Consider the following 8,416-nt stretch of genomic DNA (forward strand, 5'->3'; position numbering starts at 1 on the left):
AAATCATGTTGAGTAAACTGACCCAAAATCCGCAGCAGTTCATTATATTGTTCCATAACAGGCCTCGAATCAATCATTTTGTAATTAAAGAAATTACTAACTAAGAATTTGTTACTTGAGGCATCTTCTTCCATATACTTGGATTCAAGAGAGTCCCATAATTCCTTAGCAGACTCAACATTTTGATAAATATCAAAGAGAGAGTTAGACATACCGTTCAGAATGTGTCCACGACAAATGTAATCGTCGTTCTCCCATTTCGAATGCTTCCTTGTTTGATCCAGAGTTTTGTCTTCCATAAACACCGGCATCGGTGTACTCAGCACATACACCACATTCAATGTTGTCAAGAGAAAGTGCATCTTCTTCTACCATCTTCTGAAATCCTGCCCTTCAAACTTGTCCAACTTCGCAAACTTGCTTGTCATCTTCGAATTATCGTTCGTCATCTCGAAAAATTTGATTCAATCTTTTGTTGGTTAATTTGAAAATCGAGATAATACTGGATAAATCTGAAGTCGTGTATAACACTTTCAGATTGAATCAAATTTCGGGGTTCAACCAAAATTGTTCAATCGGATAAAATCAGAAGATTATAATTCAAGAGTATTGTTTTGGTCTTGTATGTGTTGTCACCTGTTATGCTTTCTGAACTAGAATGATTATTTATGATCAAAGAACAGGTGGTTTTTGGCGGTTGATGGAGGTTGATGGAAGTTTTATTTTTTTTTTAAAAACTGCCTTTTCCTAAAAGTCACTTCCATGTAATTTCCAAAATTTGCCTAAACCGAACATCTCGTTATTACATTAAAACAAGCGTGCACTCTTATTTTAACATAATAAAGAAATCAATTACACTAAAATGTCCAACATATTTCCTTGAACTAATTTCATGGAGCAATTAAAGTAACAATGGTTTACCTCTAGTTGACTAAAACAAAATTGAATGACTCAAAATATAGAGAAAAACTGAAAAGAAAATTAGGCATTCTCTCTGGAAATAACTGTTTTGTTGATAATACTCTCTTATGAGAGTAACCCTGCATTGATGGCTATTTTAGGCATAACTGAGTCGGATGCTGTCCAGGATCATCCCCTGCATTGATTATTGGAATGTCAGATGTAGCTGCAGTTCTTCTGGCAGCACCACTTTCAAAATGCCGCATCACAATTATATCAGAGTAACCCTCAATTGTTCTGATTGTATCTGCAAGCAAACTATAATGAGAAACCTTTTAGGAAAAAATGTACAGCAAACTGGAAAAGGAATTAAAGGGAATTCACCTTCAAGTGTCTCTCCTTTTGCTGCAGATGAAAATTCTCTCGCATTTTCAGTAGTTAGAACCTCTCCACCCACTGTTCTCATGGCAAACTCAAATGAAAGTCTAGTTCTAGTAGAGTGTCATAGCTTATTCTGTGCTCTGTTACAATAATTCAAAAAGGCCTTGCATAAGATAAAAAAATTAATTCTAAATATCTTTACAAATTTTGAAAAATATGAATATTAAATATCTTTATTTTAAAATAAGATGACTAAAATTATGAATTTTAAAAAATAGAAAACCAAAATTATATTTAATTCTAAATTTTAAAAAACGAGATATTAGTTTAAAATATAATACCACGTGCTTGCCTCTGAAACTGATACGTACACGGCATATATGCCTAAATATGTATTCAGAATATTAATATCCTCAAATTTAATTTGTTCAATACATTTGGAATTGGAATACATTGCTTATAACGTATATAATCATACAAAATACAATATCTTCAAGTTTTCAAGATATGTTTGAGAGTATATTTTTGGAGGAAAAAACAAAAAAAAAACGTTCTTTTAAATCAAGAAATAATACAAAAATAAATTAATATTATAATATTACATTTAATCTAATCTAAGCTATCATTTTTTATCTTAAAAACTATTCATTAAAAATAAAAATAAAAAATTGTCCCCACTCTTCTTTTTTCTCTCAAATTTGTAACTTTGAAATATTCTAAATTTTTTGCATCTGTGTTTATCGAATTTAATTTTTATATATATTGTTGTTGTAGCTAGAATATTTTATATAAATATCAAGTAATTTTTTAGCTTCAAAACCTTGGAAGGCAAATGAACTGACTTTAACTAACCTGAATAAGTGGCAACAAGAATTTAACATCATTCTCAACAACATACCTGCATAAGATAAAATATGGGATGAGTTTCTTTCTCGTTTTTTTAATACAAGTCAAAATTTGACATCTAGATAGGAATGCATTGAAAGAATATTTTCAAATGACTCAAGGTGGATAACATTTGCATAATGCCCAGAGGCAACATAGTCAAAACCCATGCCACCAATTGCATCGAAGAATGCACTAGACATAAACATCATTACTAATGAAATAAAAAGAAAGCACATGAACCAAACTACAACGAGGTCAGATTGGATTCTCGAAGATCATTGACTGGGCAAATTTACGCAAAGGGGTCATATTTAAAAATTATTTACGCAAAGGGGTCTGTTTTGTAAATATTTACGCAGGGGTCACTTTTTGCTTGGAACCCGCCAATGGTCATGGCGAGAAAGCATCGACCGCCATTGCCAACAACGATACAGTGCTGACATGGGATACTGGCTGGAGGGTACCGCCAGTCGCACGAGCGATACTGACTGTGTGGAGGGAGCCGCTTTTTGCATTGGCTGCATATACTTCAATTTCAAAAAAAAAAAAAATCACAGAATTTGGGCAGTGACATCACCATTCAGGACCTACTTTTTGCCTACAGCCGGTTTCTCCACCATAGTCAACGAGCCACAAAATTGTTAACCACAACATGAAATTAAAAGAATGCCGTAGTTTCTCAGCAGAAGCGCGTCCGTCGGATTTGACCTCAACATTTCCTCGTAGTATGCGCCGATTTTAATCCATTCGCAGCCATTTCCGCCGGTGAGATTCCTTCCACCGTTATCGCCGCCGTCTCCACCTCCGAATCGTAGATCCTCCGGCCGGATTCCGAGCTTGCGCGGAGCGGCATCGGAGAGGAATTCTTCTTCGTGAGGCACGATCGGCGGGAACGAGCGTGATCCGGTTCGGTTCAGATCCCGGCGAACGCCGAAATTCTCGCCGTCGCGCTCCGACGAGAATCTCCGGGGGGTTGGAGTGGGAAGAATGCATGGAAAGCCTGGGAGAATGAGCGAGACTCTTGTATCCGGTGGTTAATGGTGATGGCTAAACATACGTAATTTTCTAAACGAATCTTGGCCGTTGATCCGCTGAAATGGTTGACCTTAGTGGCTACTAGATTACGACACGCGTCCAAAGCGCACGTGCACTCCTGAATCCTGATGATGCCAAATAATTTGTGTTTAAAGATATCACAAATATCTTTATAGCTTTTATCTAATGTCAACTATTTTTTTAAGAAGTCTTTTAAACATTTATTACTTAAGTTTTTTTATATGACAACAACAAAGTCATAAAACTCTTGCGATTTCAGTTTTTTTTATTAATTGTAAAAGGAAGTTGTGACTTCATCCATGACTTCTTTGTTTTTTTTTTTTTTAATTATTTTTGTTCACGTATTTTTATTGTAGGGTGGTTTCATTTTTTTAAAATATTTTTAAAATATATTTTGTTTTAAAAAAATTATAATGCTATTTTTAATTTATTTTAAAAAGTGGTGAATTGTTTTTTTTCCTAATATTGTCAATTATTATTTGTTATTGTTTTTTTTTAATTAATGTAAACAGAATACTTAAATTTTTTAATAGAACCCGAACGATAATAAATTTAAATAAAAGAATGTCTTACAAGTGAATTTTTTAAAAAAAGAAATTAATAGTGAAACGATGTCTTAGAATGATTTTTTTTTAATTTCATGTTACACGCACGTGCACTCCTGAATCCGATCGATGTTGTCACTGTCCAAATTCTGTGATTTTTTTTTCTTCACTTTCTTTGTGTTGCTGCTTCCCCGACACAAAATAATCTCACGCGTGTGGTCCACTTTTTTTTAATTTGAAATTGAAGGTGTCTCGCCAATGGGAGAGGCGAGACCCTATATGTCGCCAATGGAAAAAGCGGCTCCCTCCATGTAGCCAGTATCGCTAGTACGACTGGCGATACCCTCCAGCCAGTATCCCACGTCAGCACTGTATCGTTGTTGGTAATGGCGGTTCATGCTTTCTCACCATTACCGTTAGTGGATTCCATGCAAAAAGTAACCCCCTGCGTAAATATTTACAAAACAGACCTCTTTGCATAAATAGTTTTTAAATATGACCCCTTTGCGTAAATTTGCCCATTGACTGCTATTTGAACCTCATAAATATCAAAAGGAATGTTATGTTCTAGTACTCATGGACAACATTATAGGTAAACTTAGCACGTTAAAAGCAAAGGTTACCAATTGTTTCTTTCTAGCATTTGAACTTGCTAGCATTTCTGCCACTTTCTCCAGTAGTTGTTTTTCTTCATAGGCAGTACACTCCTACACCCAGTAAAGAATGAGAGCATCAAAGGTTAGAAAAAAAAATGTGTGCTAAAAATTTCTGATCATGGTTTATGTAATTCTCAGAAAAGGCACTGCAATCACCTCAAACTTCTCAAGTTCACACAATTTCTGATCATTGACCAATGAGAAAAAATAACCAACTTGCTTTAGTCTGTCAATTTCAGAATACAAATACTTAATCATTAATCATTGCAGAATCCTTAATCATTGACCAATTTCTCGAGTTGTGTAAGTTTTATGCTAATATTTCTATAAAATGAGATAAGAATTGTAACGCTTTTGTGGAATAATTGTTAGAATAGCCCATTCCAATTCCCTACTCAAACACGAGAATGACCCCCTTCCAAAATTAAAGATAAGAAAGTAGCTTCAAACCCGGAAACTTGAGGAAAAAGCGTAAAAAGACAAAACAAAAGTCAAGTTAAAAATCCAATCTTAGGTGGATCAAACAAAAGTAAATGCAACTAGAAAAGGAAGAAAACATGAGGACTAAATTTAATAGATAGGCTAGGAACTAAAGTGCACCCTACTTTTCATTCAGAAAGGTTTATTATATTTAGACTCACATACCACTAAATAAAGGGATACCATTGTCTTGAGCAAAAAAAAAAAAAAATGGTCACAATGGAATAAAATGACGAGTCAACTTATAAAAGAAAGTTGTAAATGTTAAGGGTCTATCTTCTTGTGTACCTATGTCTTTTATTTATTGCCTTAGTCCCCATTTCTTCCAACAACATTATAAATAAACTACACTTAATGCATCCGGTCAAACATTTTTGATCTAGGCTCTGATCTGTAGCTTCACCACAACTTGGAAAGCGACTGGACGAGACAAAAAGTAAATGGTCTGCACACCCAAGACCAGAGCTGGAAAAGTGAACCACTAAGTGAGGCATGACGTTTTTAGAAGGAAAAAAAGAAAAAAAGAAAAAGATAAGCAGAACATACAATAGGAAGAGTAGCAAACCACTAGATGTTTAACAATGTGTGTGGATTAATGAAAATTAATTAATTTCTCATTGTAAAGGTAAAATTATAAATTTCTAACTTTTAACAATGTGTGTGGATTAATGAAAAAATAACCAATGAGAAAATAAACTACATTAATATGGAACAGTCGCCAACCTTGCTTTAGTCTGTCAATTTCAGAATACAAATCCTTAATCATTGCAGATTTCATCATTTTCTGATTAATCTGAAAAAATAACCAACTTTAAATTGTTAGATATGCTCTGCTGCCTGATAAAAGGAGCAAAAGGTTGATCAAAATGAAAAGGGCAACTAAAAAAGTCACCTCTGGTTTGTTCTTGATATTTTTGGCACGGTGTGCATAATCCAAGGTACTAAGAGTTTCTTCCAGACAGTGAATATAATTATCAAGACATAATCCACGGTGTGCATAAGCCTCCCTTGCTCTACCCTGCAAGTATTTTTTTCTTCTTCTAAGTGAAGCTATAAAGCTATGTTTTTTTCCAGACAAATGCCACGGAAGCCAGCAGTGAAATGTGAAGGGATTAACACAAATTTATGACATTATCAATATTCTTACAGCCTGACTATAATAACTTATCGGCCATGACTGAAATATTTTCATAACAAGCAGGTTTTCACATTATTCCAAATTTTACCATTTAAATGCATCAGCCAACTTAAATCTAATCATTTGTACCTCTCTTGCACCAGAACGTGAAATATTCTCAGACCCTGCGAGGTCCACAAGATTTAGCTTCCCACATTTAATTATTTCCTCACCCTCTGGAGTGCATTCCTTAATATGAATTGTGATAGAAAATATGGAGTGAGAATGGCTGTTTTGTTTGTTAAGAAGAGTCTCAGCTGTATGCCTCTTTGCAGAACCTTTTTCTAATATCTTGTAAATTTCATTTGCAGTGCAAACAATCTCTTCTTCCAAGCCCCTGACAAAAACACCCCCTTCCCGTCCTACATTAGAGCAATAGGTTTCCTAGACTTATCATCTATAAATTTCGAAGTCTCCTTAGGGGCCAAAAGATCTGTTATTTCCTCATTGTAAAGCTCTAGAAATGTTACTAGCTTTCATGTTATACTCAGCATTCTGAGTCCAATATATCAAAAATCTGTTTCACAGCTCTTGGGATGACACCAGCATCACTCGAAAATTCACCATTCTGCAGAATCAAGTAGCAAAGTAAGAAATAGATTTCAAATTTTCAATACAAAGCAATGAGAAAATATCATGAAGACTTTAGTTAGGTATCATGAATAACCTTCTTTCTTGCACCTCCTTCCATTGTGTATGTCTTCCCTATCCCGGTCTGTCCATACGCAAAAATAGTGCAGTTATAACCCTTAAGCACTTCATACACAATTGGAGACACTGCCTGATCATACAGTTCTTTCTGTTGAGAGTTAGGACCAAACACCTACGCCAAAACAAACCAAAATCAGCGTAATCACACGGAACAATTTTATTCCAATAACAAGGAAAAAACATGTGAGGCCTTCCTTATCAATATCATGATTATGATTTGATAAGAGAGTGGGTAGTACATAATAATGTCATAATAAATAAAGAACTATATTCAAAATTTAATTCTCGAACTGGAAATCTGATCGCACATTCAATGAATTTTCTTTCTCCTACTAACTTGAGTCTTCAATTCATCAGAATAAAGTTTTCTTCAATTTTACCATCCCGCAACAATTCAAGCATTCAAAACTCCAAACAAATTTTTTTTAAGTGAAAAAGAAAGACGCCGAAAACCTTGTCAAATGTGAAGGTTCTATCGATCTATTTGTTGGTGATATTCTGAACAGCTAAAACCTCTCTTTTATCTTCATTACACGAAATCACAACCGACGTGTGCAGCCTCATTTCATCTTCACTCAATGGCCTGCAAATACGACACCAATTTTTTTTTCATTTTCAGTTTCGGAGCAGCGAAACATTAAAACAAACCTCAATGACCGAGTCAGCAACGAGTTAGAGCGAGTCAAACTCACCTGCACCTCACGAGGACCTGCACATTGACACCTTTGTCCTTATCATACTTGTTGTGACTGTTGGAATTTGAATCTGCAGATCCCAAATCTAGCATGGGCTTATCGCTGGAGCGCGGAGTCTGTGACGGCGACAAGGACACCATTCCTCCTCCCAATCTTCTTTGAGCTGGCTCCATTGCGGTTCCACTTTCTAAATCAGTTCGGTGAATCGCGATTAATCTCGGTGTCATTTTTTGTGGTGCGATCCGCGTGATGGAAGAGTGGAATTGTGTGATGAACAATGAAATGTGTGGATCAAGAAGGACAACGAAATATTACTAGGGTACAAAGACGGTCTTAGGCGCTACTCGTCGTTGTGTTATTTGACCTAATTACAACATTGCCACCATGTTATATTGTAAGACGGTTATTTGTAACTGCCTTAGAATGTGCAACGTAAATATCAATATTTGTCCCCTGAATTACAAAAATGCCACCACATTCTTTTCTAAGACGGTCCTTCAGAACCATCTTAGAAATGGCGTTGTAAAATAAGCTTTTGTAGTAGTGTATGTCACTTATATAATTTCGATGAACTCGTCTTGAAAGAAAATGAAGAGTACATTAAAAAATGATCAACATTCTAGAATAAAATTTGAGAAGTTGTATCCACCATCGAAAGAATTCATTTAGATAGAAATTAACATTTTTGACGACTTTATTAAAACACATGTGGCATTATGTATATTATGCTACTTTCAAAATTCAAATGATTCTGAGCACTCTTAAACTCCACGTGCTTTTAATATACTCATCGAAAACATTATTCTTATCAAAATAGATTATTTCGATAACAATTTTAACTTCTTGACAATTAATTCACATCTTGATCACCCTTTGACGTACTCCCTCTTCACCATTGATATAACATCTATCGGAATTATCTAAGTT

General features: G+C 34.9%; 2 long non-coding RNA genes and 1 pseudogene across 2 annotated transcripts; all 3 read right to left on the reverse strand.

Moving 5' to 3' along the window:
- Nucleotides 1–873: 873 nt before the first annotated feature.
- Nucleotides 874–2,179, reverse strand: LOC114425456. The gene is made up of 3 exons (XR_003669227.1): nt 2,134–2,179; nt 1,285–1,421; nt 874–1,207 (listed from the first exon to the last, which is right to left on the reverse strand). It is a non-coding gene; the product is annotated as an uncharacterized LOC114425456 (long non-coding RNA).
- A 2,107-nt stretch (nt 2,180–4,286) lies between these two features.
- Nucleotides 4,287–4,669, reverse strand: LOC114425455. Its single transcript, XR_003669226.1, has 3 exons — nt 4,583–4,669; nt 4,394–4,477; nt 4,287–4,308 (listed from the first exon to the last, which is right to left on the reverse strand). It is a non-coding gene; the product is annotated as an uncharacterized LOC114425455 (long non-coding RNA).
- Nucleotides 4,670–5,582: 913 nt separating this feature from the next.
- Nucleotides 5,583–7,662, reverse strand: LOC114425454 (annotated as a pseudogene).
- Between the last annotated feature and the right edge of the window lie 754 nt (nt 7,663–8,416).

Source organism: Glycine soja, chromosome 9 (genome assembly GCF_004193775.1).
Source record: "Glycine soja cultivar W05 chromosome 9, ASM419377v2, whole genome shotgun sequence".
Lineage (NCBI taxonomy): Eukaryota > Viridiplantae > Streptophyta > Magnoliopsida > Fabales > Fabaceae > Glycine > Glycine soja.